This window comes from Phoca vitulina, unplaced genomic scaffold (assembly GCF_004348235.1).
Source record: "Phoca vitulina isolate PV1807 unplaced genomic scaffold, GSC_HSeal_1.0 scaffold57, whole genome shotgun sequence".
Lineage (NCBI taxonomy): Eukaryota > Metazoa > Chordata > Mammalia > Carnivora > Phocidae > Phoca > Phoca vitulina.
Window position 1 is genome coordinate 3352873 of NW_022589760.1, and position 15469 is coordinate 3368341.

Genomic DNA, 15469 nt, shown 5'->3' on the forward strand with positions numbered 1-15469 from the left:
AACCCTCCCAAAAAACAAGAGTCCAGGGCCTGATGGATTCCCTGGGGTTTCTACCAAACATTCAAAGAAGAAATAATACTTATTCTCCTGAAGCTGTTTCAAAAAATAGAAACAGAAGGAAAGCTTCCGGACTCATTCTATGAGGCCAGCATTACCTTAATCCCCAAATCAGGCAAAGACCCCATCAAAAAGGAGAATTTCAGACTGATATCCCTGATGAATATGGATTCCAAAATCCTCAACAAAATCCTAGCTAATAGGATCCAACAATACATTAAAAGGATCATCCACCACGACCAAGTGGGATTTATCCCTGGGATGCAAGGGTGGTTCAACATTCACAAATCGATCAATGTGATAGAACACATTAATAAGAGGAGAGAGAAGAACCATGTGGTCCGCTCAATTGATGCAGAAAAAGCATTTGGCAAAATACAGCATCCTTTCCTGATTAAAACTCTTCAGAGCATAGGGATAGAGGGAACATTCCTCAAGTTCATAAAATCCATCTATGAAAAACCCACAGTGAATATCATCCTCAATGGGGAAAAGTTGAGAGCCTTTCCCTTAAGATCAGGAACACATCAAGGATGCCCACTCTCGCCGCTATTGTTCAACATCGTACTAGAAGTCCTAGCAACAGCAATCAGACAACAAAAAGAAATAAATGTATTCAAATTGGCAAAGAAGAAGTCAAACTCTCTCTTTTCGTAGATGACATGATACTTTATGTGGAAAACCCAAAAGACTCCACTCCCAAATTACTAGAACTCATACAGAAATTCAGTAATGTGGCAGGATACAAAATCAATGCACAGAAATCAGTTGGTTTCTTATACACTAACAATGCAACTGTAGAAAGAGAAATTAGAGAAACGATTCCATTTACAGTAGCACCAAAAATGATAAGATACCTCGGAATAAACCTAACCAAAGAGGTAAAGGATCTATACTCTAAGAACTACAGAACCCTCATGAAAGAAATTGAAGAAGACACAAAAAGATGGAAAAATATTCCATGCTCATGGATTGGAAGAATAAACATTGTTAGAATGTCTATGCTACCCAGAGCAATCTATACCTTGAATGCCATCCCAATCAAAATTCCAATGACATTTTTCAAAGTGCTGGAACAAAGAAACCTAAAATCTGTATGGAATCAGAAAAGACCCCGAATCGCCAAGGAAATGTTGAAAAAGAAAAACAAAACTGGGGGCATCACGTTGCTGGATTTCAAGTTATATTACAAAGCTGTGATCACCAAGACAGCATGGTACTGGCACAAAAACAGACATATAGACCAATGAAACAGAATAGAGAGTCCAGATATGGACCCTCAACTCTATGGTCAGATAATCTTCGACAAAGCAGGAAAAAAGATGCAATGGAAAAAAGACAGTCTCTTCAATAAATGGTGCTGCGAAAATTGGACAGCCACATGCAGAAGAATGAAACTCGACCATTCACTAACACCCTACACAAAGATAAACTCAGAATGGATGAAACACCTCACTATGAGACAGGAATACATCAAAATCCTAGAGGAGAACATAGGCAGTAACCTCTTTGACATCGGCCACAGCAACTTTTTTCAAGATACATCTCCAAAAGCTAGTGAAACAAAAGCAAAAATGAACTTTTGGGACTTCATCAAGATAAAAAGCTTCTGCACAGCAAAGGAAACAGTCAACAAAACAAAAAGGCAACCCACAGAATGGGAGTAGATATTTGCAAATGACACCACAGATAAAGGGCTGGTATCCAAGTTCAATAAAGAACTTCTCAAAATCAACACCCAAAAAACAAATAATCAAGTCAAAAAATGGGCAGAAGACATGAAAAGATACTTCTCTGAAGAAGACATACAAATGGCTAACAGAGACATGAAAAAATGTTCATCATCATTAACTATCAGGGAAATTCAAATCAAAACCACATTGAGATACCACCTTACCCCAGTTAGAATGGCAAAAATGGACAGGGAAAGAAACAACAAATGTTGGAGAGGTTGTGGAGAAAGGGGAACCCTCTTACACTGTTGGTGGGAATGCAAGTTGGTACAGCCACTTTGGAAAGCAGTGTGGAGGTTCCTCAAAAATTTAAAAATAGAGCTACCCTATGACCCAGCAGTTGCAGTACTGGCTGTTTACCCCAAAGACACAGATGTAGTGAAAAGAAGGGCCATATGCACCCCAATGTTCCTAGCAGCAATGTCCACAATTGCCAAACTGGAAAGAGCTGAGATGCCCTTCAACAGATGAATGGATAAAGAAGATGTGGTCCATATATACAATGGAATATTACTCAGCCGTCAGAAAGGATGAATACCCAACTTTTACATCAACATGGATGGGACTGGAGGAGATTATGGTAAGTGAAATAAGTCAAGCAGAGAAAGTCAATTATCATATGGTTTCACTTATTTGTGGAACATAAGAAATAGCATGGAGGACATTAGGAGAAGGAAGGGAAAAATGAAGGGGGGAAATCAGAGGGGGAGGTGAACCACGAGAGACTATGGACTTTGAGAAACAAACAGGGTTTTAGAGGGGAGGGGGGGAGGGGGGATTGGTTAGCCCCTGATGGGTATTAAGGAGGGCATGTACTGCATGGAGCACTGGGTGTTATACGAAAACAATGAATCGTGGATCACCACATCAAAAACTAATGATGTGTTTATGGTGACTAACATAACATAATAAAATTTTAAAAATTAAAAAAAATGATTTTCCTAGTGTTTGAGAAATACCCACCCTTATTCCCACTTTAGCCACCAACTGGAACTCCCAGTATAACAATAAAGCTTGAGCTTTGAGAGCAACTAGCACCTGGTTTGGCTCAACAAATACTGTCTTGTTATACTATCACTTCTCAACGATGTCACTCTTATGGACAAGGGAAGGGAAAGAAAGAAGGGAGGGAAGACAGGAATGAGAGAGAAGGGATTGAGATTGAGAAAATTCTAGAGATTAAAGGAATGCAAGCAAATATTGGTCATGAGATTTTTCTAAAGATCATGATATAAGAGGTTGTTTTATCTGGTTTTATACGGGTAACCAATTTAGAGCTGATTAGCATCTTGGTAAGAAGCAGGATGGTAAATGCACACTCACTGGCCTGATCAAGGACACCGAAGCTATAGTCCACCGAACCCTGATATATAAAATCTTTATAAACCAACTGGGTCTCAATTTTCTCTTCTTTAATATGAAGAGGGTGGACTAAATGATCTCTGAAAGCCCTTCCATTTTGGACATTCTACTGATGACTTAAGAAAGAGGAATGGACATTCTACAAATGATTTAAGAAAAAGGATACTGTAAAGAAGACACTTGTGGATCTTCATGAAGGACTCATCCTTCTGAATTAATACTAAAATAGTGCTTCAAATTAGTACTTTGTTAATGCTAGCTCTTTTGGTTGTATAATTATACATGTCACACAGTAAATGAGTATGAAATATAAGAACTGGAATCCAAAGTTGCTCTTTCCACCACTGGCTCCTCATAGGAGGATGGACAGATGCTTTGCTTCACTCCAATGTTTCAACTTTTCTGAGGTTTGTTTTGTTTTGTTTTAAAAAATTTATTTATTTGAGAGAGAGGGTGTGTGTAAGAGTGGAGGGAGGGGTAAAGGGAGAGGGAGAGAATCCCAAGCAGAGTCCCCTCTGAGCGCGGAGACCATCACAGGGCTCAATCCCACGACCCTGAGATCATGACCTGAGCCAAAATCAAGAGTCTGACACTTAACCAATTGAGCCACCTAGATGCTCCTTCTGAGGTATTTTATTTAAGGAATCCTGTGTACTTCAATCTGGTCTTTCAGAGTATTGTCAAACAAATACAGATTCTCCCTGATTTCTTTCCTGCCCCTTTCTGGATCATTTCTCATTCCATATAAGATTTTAATCTCAGTTGTCCCATACAATGTTTTAGCTGATACACCTTGAAATATTCCTCATCTTAGAGGGATATACTGACAGAATTTCATACATTATATAACTGAAGAGGGTAAGGGGAGGGCCTCTGCCCCACTAAATCACACTGCTGTGGCCTATCCTCAGCTGTCCATACCTACTGACTTCTACATCCTATGTATCTCTGCCTGATAGTAATAATGATTATTGAAGGCTTACTAACTCACAAGGTCACCTCAGGCAAGTCACTTCAGATCTCTGAGCCTCTGTTTCCTCCTATGATAGTTGAATGAGGTGATTCCTTCCAACTAAAAAATTCTTGATTGTATGCTTTATTTAAACATAGTTTGACATTTTAAAGCCATATGGCAACAGGAGCTGTATTATAAGTACATAAGTAATGCTTATACATAGGATCCACAAACGGATACACCTATATAAATCTTAAAGGTGTAATTTCTGACATGTTGCAAGGTAGTTAGGATTCAGGAACCTGTGGATAGTGCTTATATCCCATTATTGCACAGGGAGAGGAAGGAATCCACTAATCCTTCTCATTGCTTCTCAGTTCAGTTGAACCCTCCAAAGTGCAAGTTATAGGGGCAGATTTATAATCTGAAAGTGAGACACTTGGTACTGAAAGTCTTGGTGGAAAAGCCCCCAAAAGCCTGTGATTATTCTTCGGCACATACTTTCATAAAATTATTAGATATCCTTTTTGGAAAAGAATGTCTGACAAGGGACACAGCATGTGGTTCAGCTCCAGCCATGAATTTGATACAAGGTTTTCAGGAAACCACAGCTAAGGGCAATAGGTATCTACTTATCAGCTCTGTACTTATTTTCACACTATGCATCTGATTGATCTCTTGCTTTATATGGAACTGCTTGACAGAATTACAGATGACTTCTAACAGAAAATCACGCTGTTATAGTTAGGTTTTGGACATTCCATTTTTTTGGAGATAATGTCTTAAAAATAATGCCACAATAAAGTATATGCATAAAGGATGGCAAAAAAAAATACGAATAAGAGGGGTGCCTGGGTGGCTCAGTCGTTAAGCGTCTGCCTTCAGCTCAGGTCATGATCCCAGGGTCCTGGGATCCAGCCCCACATTGGGCTCCCTGCTCGGCGGGAAGCCTGCTTCTCCCTCCCCTGCTCCCCTTGCTTGTGTTCCTGCTCTCGCTGTCTTGCTGTGTCTCTCTCTGTCAAATAAATAAATAAAATCTTAAAAAAAATACGAATAAGAATCCAATATATTAAGTGGAATAATAATCCTTCTGTGCTGCCTATGTATGACTAATAATTTAAAAACAATTTAGAGAATATGTAGATGAAGAAACTCAAATATACGAAATGGTAATAATAATTATTTTTTAAAGATTTTATTTATTTGAGAGAGAGAGAACATGAGCAGAAGGGAGGGGTAGAGGGAGGGGGAGAGGGAGAACCAGACTCCCCGCTGAGCAAGTAACCAAATGCGGGTTCAATCCCAGGACCCTGAGATCGTGACCTGAGCTGAAGGCAGATGCTTAACCAACTGAGCCACCCGGGCTCCCCAGAAATGGTAATAAATGTAACAACATTCACAAAACTGAAAAACAAATGACAAAATGAAAAGTGAATGTAGAATATTCCCCAGATTAAGGTGACTCAATGTAGAAACAGTTCTTAGACATCAACAAAGTAATGATGAACAGGCTAAAAAAAATGGACAAAAGTCAGGAAAGGACAACAAAGAAAATTAAACAATAAATAAATATAAGGGAAAAAATTGGCAGAGCCTGTCCCAAAGAAGTTATATTTTTAAAACCAAACTATTTTTTTTTCTTATTAGGCACTTCTTCCCATCAGCAGCAACCCCTTCAGCCCCCAGAAGGCAGTGTGGGACAGATGGCAGACTGATGGCTCTGCCACACCTTCCCACACTCCACACTAAGAGGAGGCAGAGCAGAGGTCTAAGAAGCAGAGCCTGGGAGGCAGTGAAGGTACCCCACTGCCTGAAGAAAGATGCAGCACCTAAATATATATATATTTTTTTACCCATCCAATTAACAAAGTATTTTAAGAAATAATAATATTCTTAGAAAGGTACAAGAAGGGTGTCTGGGTGGCTCAGTTGGTTAAGCGACTGCCTTCGGCTCAGGTCATGATCCTGGAGTCCTGGGATCGAGTCCCTCATCGGGCTCCCTGCTCAGCAGGGAGTCTGCTTCTCCCTCTCCCGCTCTCCCCTCTTGTGCTCTCTCTCTCTCTCTCACTCTCTCTCTCAAATAAATAAATAAAATCTTAAAAAAAAAAGAAAGGTACAAGAAAATGAGTATTTTCTTTCTTTTTTTTTTTGTATTATTTGTTTCAGGGGTACAGGTCTGTGCTTCATCATTCTTACACAATTCATAGCGCTCATCATAGCACATACCTTCCCCAATGACCATCACCCAGCCACCCTATCCCTCCCACCCCCCTCCACTCCAGCAACCCTCAGTTTGTTTCCTGAGATTAGGAGTCTCTTATGGTTTATCTCCCTCTCTTGTTTCATCTTGTTTCATTTTTCCCTCTCTTCCTCTATGTTCCTCTGTCTTGTTTCTCAAATTCCTCATACCAGTGAGATCATATGATAATTGTCTTTCTCTGATTGACTTATTTCGCTTAACATAATACCCTCTAGTTCCATCCAGATTGTTGCAAATAGTAAGATTTCATTTTTTGATGGCTGCATAATATTCCATTGTATATATATATACACCACATCTTCTTTATCCATTCATCTGTTGATGGACATCTAGGCTCTTTCCATAGTTTGGCTATTGTGGACATTGCTGCTATAAACATTGGGGTGCATGTGCCCCTTCAGGTCACTACATTTGTATCTTTGGGGTAAATACCCAGTAGTGCAATTGCTGGGTCATAGAGTAGCTCTATTTTCAACTTTTTGAGGAAACTCCATATGGTTTCCCAAAGTGGCCGCACCAGCTTGCATTCCTACCAACAGTGTGGGAGGGTTTCCCTTTCTCTGCATCCTCGCCAACATCTGTCATTTCCTGACTTATTAATTTTAGCCATTCTGACTGGTGTGAGGTGTTATCTCATTGTGGTTTTGATTTGTATTTCCCTGATGCCGAGTGATGTTGAGCACTTTTTCATGTGTCTGTTGGCCATTTGGATGTCTTCTTCACAGAAATGTCTGTTCATGTCTTCTGCCCATTTCTTGATTGGATTATTTGTTCTTTGGGTGTTGAGTTTGATAAGTTCTTTATAGATTTTGGATACTAGCCCTTTATCCGATATGTCATTTGCAAATATCTTCTCCCATTCTGTCGGTTGTCTTTTGGTTTTGTTGACTGTTTCCTTTGCTATGCAAAAGCTTTTTATCTTGATGAAGTCCCAATAGTTCATTTTTGCCCTTGCTTTCCCTTGCCTTTGGCGATGTTTCTAGGAAGAAGTTCCTGTGGCTGAGGTCAAAGAGATTACTGCCTGTGTTCTTCTCTAGGATTTTGATGGATTCCTGTCTCACATTTAGGTCTTTCATTGAAAATGAGCATTTTCATCCATGATTTGTGGGAACATAAGTTAGTAGGCTTTCTTTTTTTATTTTTTAAAATTTTTATTATTTTTTAAATTCCAGGGTAATGTGTCAATATTCATCAAAAGCTATAGAATTTTGCCTGCCCTTAATCCTAAGAGAGACTTATACTAAGGAAATAATGTATATGCATCAAGGTGTTATTTCAAGAATACTTAAAAAAAATTCTGCTACTTCAGTTTTATTGATCTTGTATATTCCTTTATTTTCTTAAAAAAATCTTTAAAATTTGAGTGCAACTGACCCACAATATTACTGCATTAGTTTCAGGTGTACACCAAAGTGAAGAATACTTTGAAGTTTTATTTATAATGAATAGCAACAGACTAAATATCCAATAATAGAATACTCATTAAAAATTGTACATCCATTCCACTAAAAACCCCACTAAGCAATCATTAAATATGCTGTTGAAGAACATTTAATGATGTGGAAAATGTCTATGACAAATAATTAAGGGAAAATATTTCACTATTGTGAAGTATGACCTCGTTTTTTTTGAAAAAAGAAAATGAACATTATGCACACATACACATGAACACACTTAAAAGAGACAGAGACTATGTACCTCAAAAAATAATTATGGTTGAAATGGAGTAGCAATATTACTGACATTTTTCATTCTTTAATTATGTTTTCAATGTTTTCCAAAATGCATATTATTATTATTGTAAAAAGAAAAAATATTTTAAAATCTCAGATATACTTAAAGACTATATAATTTCAACATTATCTATTTTTTTTAAGTTTTTATTTAAATTCTAGTTAACATAAAGTGCAATATTGGTTTTAGGAATAGAATTTGGTGATTCATCACTTACATATAACACCCAGTGCTCATCACACAAGTGCCTTCCTTAATATGCATCACCCATTTAGCCTGACCCCCACACCCCCCCAGCAATTCTGTTTGTTCCCTGTAGTTAAAAATCTCATGGTTTGCCCCCCTCTTTTTTTTCACATCCCAAATGTCCATCGGTTTCATTTCCAAAATTCCACATATGACTAAATTCATATGATATTTGTCTTTCTCTAACCAACTTATTTTGCTTAGCATAATACACTCTAGCTGCATCCACATCATTGCAAATGGCAAGATTTTACTCTTTTTGATGGCTAAGTAATATTCCATTCTCTCTATATATACCACGTCTTCTTCATCCATTACTCATTTGATGGACATTTAGACTCTTTACATAATATATCTATTATTGGTAATGCTGGCATAATCATCTGGGTGCATGGGCCTCTTTGAATCAGTATTTTTATATCACTTGTGTAAATAGTAGTGCAATTGCCAGGTCGCAGGGTAGTACTATTATTCAATTTTGAGGAACCACCATATTGTTTTGCAGAATGGCTGCACCAGCTTGCATTCCCACCAACAGTGTAAGAGGGTTCCCCTTTCTCTGCATCTTCATCAACATCTGTTGTTTTCTGTGTTGTTAATTTTAGCATTCTGAGAGCTGTGAGTTGGTATCCCACTGGGGTTTTGATTTGTATTTCCATGATGATGAGTGATGTTGAGCATATTTTCATGTGTTTGTTGGCCATCTGGATGTCGTCTTTGGAAAAATGTCCATTCATGTCTTCTGCCTATTTCTTAACTGGATTGTATATTTTGTGGGCTAAATTTGATAAGTTCTTTATAGATTTTGGATACTAGCCCTTTATCAGATATGTCACTGGCAGATATCTTCTTATATTCCATAGGTTGACTTTTGGTTATGTTGATTGTTTCCTTCACTGTGCAGAAGATTTTTATCTTGATGAAGTCCCAATAGTTCATTTTTTCTGTGTTTGTTTCCCTTGCCTCTGGAAATGTGTCCAGTAAGAAGTTCTTATGGCCAAAGTAAAAGAGGTTGCTGCCTGTGTTCTCTATAATTTTGATGTCTTTTTGTCTCATATTTAGGTCTTTCATCCATTTTGAATTTATTTTTGTATATGGTCTAATAAAGTTTTCTAGTTTCACTCTTCTGCGTGTTGCTGGCCAGTTTTCCCAATACCATTTGTTAAAGAGACTGTCTTTTTTCCATTGGATATTCTTTCTTGCTTTATCAATGATTAGTTGACCATATAGTTGTGGGTCCATTTCTGGGTTTTTTATTCTGTTCCATTGATCTATGTGTCTGTTTTTGTGCCAGTACTATACTGTCTTGATGACTACATCTTCGTAATACAGCTTGAAGTCTGGAATTGTGATGCCTCCAGCCTTGCTTTTCTTTTTCAAGATTTCTTTGGGTATTTGGGGTCTTTAGTGGTTCCATACAAATTTTGGATTGTTTGTTCTAGTTCTGTGAAAAATGCTGGTGGTATTTTGATAAGGATGGCATTAAATGTGTAGATTGCTTTAGGTAGTGTAGACACTTAATATTTGTTCTTCCAATGCATGAGCAAGGAACATTTTTCCATTTCTTTGTGTCCTCTTCAATTTCTTTCATAAGTGTTTTATAGTTTTCAGAGTACAGATCTTTTACATCTTCAGTTAGGTGTATCCCTAGGTATCTAATGGTTTTGGTACAATTGTAAATGGGATAGATTCCTTGATTTCTCTTTCTGTTGCTCCATTATTAGTGCACAGAAATGCAACAGATTTCTATACATTGTTTTTGTATCTTGTGACTTTGCTGATTTCATGTATCAGTCCTAGCAACTTTTTGGTGGAGTCTTTCATGTTTTATACATAGAGTATCAAGTCATCTGCGAATAGTGAAAATTTGGCTTCTTCTTTGCCAATTTGGGTGCCTTTTATTTCTCTTTGTTGTCTGATTGCTGAGGTGTGGACTTCCAGTAATATGTCAAATAACAGTGGTGACTGTGGATGTCCCTGTCTTGTTCCTGACTGTAGAGGAAAAGCTCTCAATTTTTCCCCTTCGAGGATGGTATTGGGTATGGGGCTTTCATATATGGTCTTTATGATTTTGAGATATGTTCCTTCTATCCTTACTTTGTTGAGGGTTTTTATCAAGAAAAATGCTGTATTTGTTTTAGTACTTTTTTTTCTTTGCTTGACTTCTTTTTTTTTTATGTTATGTTAATCACCATACATTACATCATTAGTTTTTGATGTAGTGTTCCATGCTTTATTGTTTGCATATAACACCCAGTGCTCCATGCAGACCATGCCCTCTTTAATACCCATCACCAGGCTAACCCATCCTTCCACTCCTCTCCCCTCTAGAACCCTCATTTTGTTTTTCAGAGTCCATAGTCTCTCATGGTTTGTCTCCCCCTCCAATTTCCCCCCCTTCATTCTTCCCCTCCTGCTATCTTGTTGAGAATTTTTGCATCCATATTCATCAGGGATATTAGCCTGTAATTCTCCTTTTACTGGAGCCTTTGGTTTTGTGATCAAGGTAATACTGGCCTTGTAGAATGAGTTTGGAAGTTTTCCTCCCATTTCTATTTTTTTGGAACAGTTTAAGAAGACTAGGTATTAACTTTTCTTTCAGTGTTTGGTGGAAATCCCCTGGGAAGCCATCTTGCCCAAGACTTGTTTGTTGGGGGATTTTGATTACTAATTCAATTTCTTTGTTAGTTATGGGTCTGTTCAAATTTTCTATTTCTTCTTGTTTCAGTTTCGTTAGTTTTTATGTTTCTAGGAATTTATCCATTTCTTCCAGATTGCCCAATTTGTTGGCATATAAGTTTTCATAATATTCCCTTAAAATTGTTTATCTATGGTGTTGGTTGTGATCTCTCCTCTTTCATTCTTGATTTTACCTATTTAGGGCCTTTCTCTTTTCTTTTTGATAACTCTGGTTAGGGGTTTATCAGTTTTATTAATTCTTTCAAAGAATCAGCTCCTAGTTTCATTGATCTGTTCTACTGTTTTTTGTTTGTTTGTTTCTATATAATTTATTTCTGATCTAATCTTTATTATTTCACTTTTTCTGCTGGCTTTAGGCTTTATTTGCTGTTCCTTTACTAGCTCCTTCAGGTGTAATGTTAGATTGTGTATTTGATGCTTTTCTTGCTTCTCAATGTAGGCCAATATTGCTATGTACTTCCCTCTTTAGACTGCTTTTTATGCATCCCAAGGTTTTGGACTGACATGTTTTCATTTTCCTTTGTTTCCATGTACTTTTTAAAATTTCTTCTTTAATTTTCTGGTTAACTCATTTATTCTTTAGTAGGATGTTCTTTAACGTTCATGTATTTGTGGTCTTTCCAAGTTGTTTTTTTTTTTTTTCCCTTGTAGTTGACTTCAAGTTTCATAGCATTGTGGTCAGAAAAGATGCATGGTATAAACCTCCATCTTTTTATACTTGTTGAGAGCTGATTTGTGACTCAGTATGTGATCTATTCTGAAGAATGTTTCATGTGCATTGTTTTCATTTGTATTTTGTGCTTAGATGATCTGTCCATTGCTGTAAGTGGGGTGTTAAAGTCCCCTAGTATTATTATGTTTTTATCAATGAGTTTCTTTATGTTTGTTATTAATTGATTTACATATTTGGGTGCTCCCACATGGGGGGCATAGATATTTACAATTGCCTAATCTTTTTGTATAGACCCCTTTATTATGATATAGTGCCCTTCTTCATCTCTTTTTTTTACAATCTTTGGTTTAAAATCTAGTTTGTCTGATATAAATATGGCTACTCTGGCTTTCTTTTGACATTTATTAGCGTGATAAATGGTTTTCCATCCCCTCACTTTCAATCTTGAGGTGACTTTAGGTCTAAAATGTGTCTCTTGTAGTCAGTACATAGATGGGGATTTTTTTTTTTATCCATTCTGATACCCTATGTCTTTTGATTGGAGCATTTAGTCCTTTTACATTCAGAGCGATTATCAATAGATATGAATTTAGTGCCATTGTATTATTACCTGTAAAGTTTTTGTTTCTGGAGATTTTCTCTGTTCTTTCTAGTCTTTGTTCCTTTTGTTCTTTCTTTCCCACTCAAGGAATCCCCCTTAATATTACTTGCAGGTTTTATTTAGTGGTCACAGACTCCTTTAGTTTTTTGGGGGGGAAACTCTTTATCTCTCTTTCCATTCTGAATGATAGTCTTGCTGGATAAAGTATTCTTGGCTGAATATTTTTCCCATTCAGCACGTTGAATATATCATGGCACTTTATTCCAGCCTGACATGTTTCTGTGGAGAGACTGCTGCTAATCTTATTTGTCTTACCTTTAGGTTAGGGTTTTCTTTTGTCATGCTGCTTTGAGGAATCTTTCCTTATCTCTGTATTTTGCAAAATTTATTATGATATGTCTTGGTGTTAACCGGCTTTTGTTGATTTTGATGGAAGTTCTCTGTGTTTCCTGGATTTGGATGTCTGTTTCCTTCCCCAGAATAGGGAAGTTTTCAGCTATAATTTGCTCAAATAAACCTTCTGCACCTTTTTCCCTCTCTTCTTCTGGGACTCCTATGATACTAATGTTATTATGCTTTATGGAATCATTGAGTTCCCTAAGTCTACATTCATGATCCAATATTTTTCTTTCCCTCTTCTTTCCAGTGTCATTATTTTCCATAATTTTATCTTTTATATCACTTACTTGTTCTTCTCCTTCTTCATCCTTATGGTCATTACCTCCAGTCAGTTTTGTGTCTTGGTTATAGCTTTTTTTTAAAATTTTAGCCTGACAAGTTTTTAGGTCTTTTATCTCTGCAGTAAGGGACTCCCTGGTGTCTTCTAAGCTTTTCTCAAGCCATCTAGTATCCTTATGATTGTTGTTTTAAATTCTGGTTCAGGCATATTACTTATATCTGTTTTGATTAGATCCCTGGCTGTGACCTCTTCTTGTTCTTTCTTATGGCATTAATTCCTCCATCTTGGCATTGTCTCTAGGTCTCTGACTTCTGTGTGTTGGGGAAGCTTTTTACATTTCCTGCTCCTGAGAGTAATGACTATGTTAAGAAAAGGTCCTATACTTTCCAGCGCTCCATGCTTTGGGAAGTTTTCTGTATATGCTGTATGTACTCTGCTCTTGTGTTTTGGCTGCTCTTTCTTCCAGGTCAGTCCTCTGCAGTGTTTCTTCTGGCCTGCAGTGGGGAGTGTTTGGGCCTTGTCCAGTGTATGGCAAATTATAACTAGGTGTATTTTGGTCTGCTTGTTAAAAGAGTCTAGATTCTATTTCCCCTAGAGCTTAAGCTGTACAGTGCTGTATGTTCAGTAGACTTGGTTCTTGAGGGGGTTTGTGGTGCTCTTCTAGGGAAGGGGCCCATTGCTGTTCTGACTTTCAGGCACACTTGCCCTAGTTCATAAGCACCTGCAAAGTGCAAGGGGGAAGGACTTGGTGTAAGTGGCTGAAGTCTCCACTGTGAGGTGCTGTGCTGCTCACTGATATTTGTCCATGCTGATGGGCAGGGAGGACATGGCCTCAGTCAGGTCTCTTATCCTTGGAGAAGGGAGTTTACACCCACTGCTGTTCAGGAAATCTTCACAGAAGAGCAAAAATTTTCCCCTTGTTTGCCCTAGGCATCCCTCAGATTCCTGCCTTCACCCTTTTTCTGTCTGAGCCATCTGCCCACCAGGCCACACAGTGATCTTGTGTTTTATCTCAGGCATGTTGGCTGTGTTTCAAAACTCCAAATTTTAAGGACCAGAATGGCTCAGACCTGTGTTGATCCTCTGGGGGAGGGTCTCACCATGTTTTGGCTGGTGCCAGTTTGTCCCAGAAATGTAGTCGTGTGAACGTGCAGGGACGTGGAGTTTATGCTAGAGTGCAGCAAAAAGTCAGCATCTAGGTTAGCTGCCCTCAACAGGTGTCTCTACTCATATGCTAATGACTGGAGCAGTTCAATGATGCCTGCTGTCTCTTTTGTCCCCGAAGCAGTGCCACCTCTCCCAAATGCACTTCAAGAAAGGGAAGTGTCTCTCCCAGTGTGACCTGGGGTATCCTCAGACCATCTGTCTGCTCCTGGGTCTCTGCCCTCCTTCTCCACAGGAACACATCTGTACCCACCAGGCTCCACTTGGTGATGGTGTGGACTTCTGAAACTTCAAACTTTGAGCCCTTCTGCTTGTAAAAACTTGGAATAATCAGCCCCTCTCATTTTCCCCATCAACGGTTTTGAGAAAGTGTTTTCCTTGTGCAATGCCCTGTGCCCTGCTCTCTCTTTCTCTTTCTCTCTCTCTTCTCTCCCTGATCAAGGCTCCCTCTCCTCTGCAGCACCAGAGATTCTTTTCTACCCCAAATCATATTTCTACATTTCCTACTCCATGATGTGGTCTTTTTTCTCCCTCTAGTTGCGCAGTGTGTTTTCTTAGTCCTCAGAATGATTTCCTGGGTGTTCAGAATGATTTGATATTTATCTAGCTGTGTTTGAGGGAGGAGGCAAGCATAGGGTCCTCCTACTACTCTGCCATTTTAACTCTTCCCAACATTGTGTATATTTTTATCATGATAAAAACCAATACATAAACTTTAGGAATGTTCCCTCTCTCCCTATACTCTGAAGAGTTTTAATCAGGAAAGGATGCTGTATTTTGTCAAATGCCTTTTCTGCATCAATTGAGAGGACTGTATGGTTCTTCTCTCTCCTCTTATTAATGTGTTCTATCACATTGATTGATTGGCGAATGTTGAACCACCCTTGCATCCCGGGGATAAATCCCACTTGGTCGTGGTGGATGATCCTTTTAATGTATTGTTGGATCCTATTAGCTAGGATTTTGTTGAGGATTTTGGAATCTATATTCATCAGGGATATCAGTCTGAAATTCTCCTTTTTGATGGGGTCTTTGCCTGATTTGGGGATTAAGGTAATGCTGGCCTCATAGAATGAGTCTGGAAGCTTTCCTTCTGTTTCTATTTTTTGAAACAGCTTCAGGAGAATAAGTATTATTTCTTCTTTGAATGTTTGGTAGAATTCCCCAGGGAATCCTTCAGGTCCTGGACTCTTGTTTTTTGGGAGGTTAGGGTTAGATTTTAAAAGTATAAGCATGTATTGCCAATTCCACTTGATGTAAACAAAACTTTATATATATATATATATATATATATATATATATATA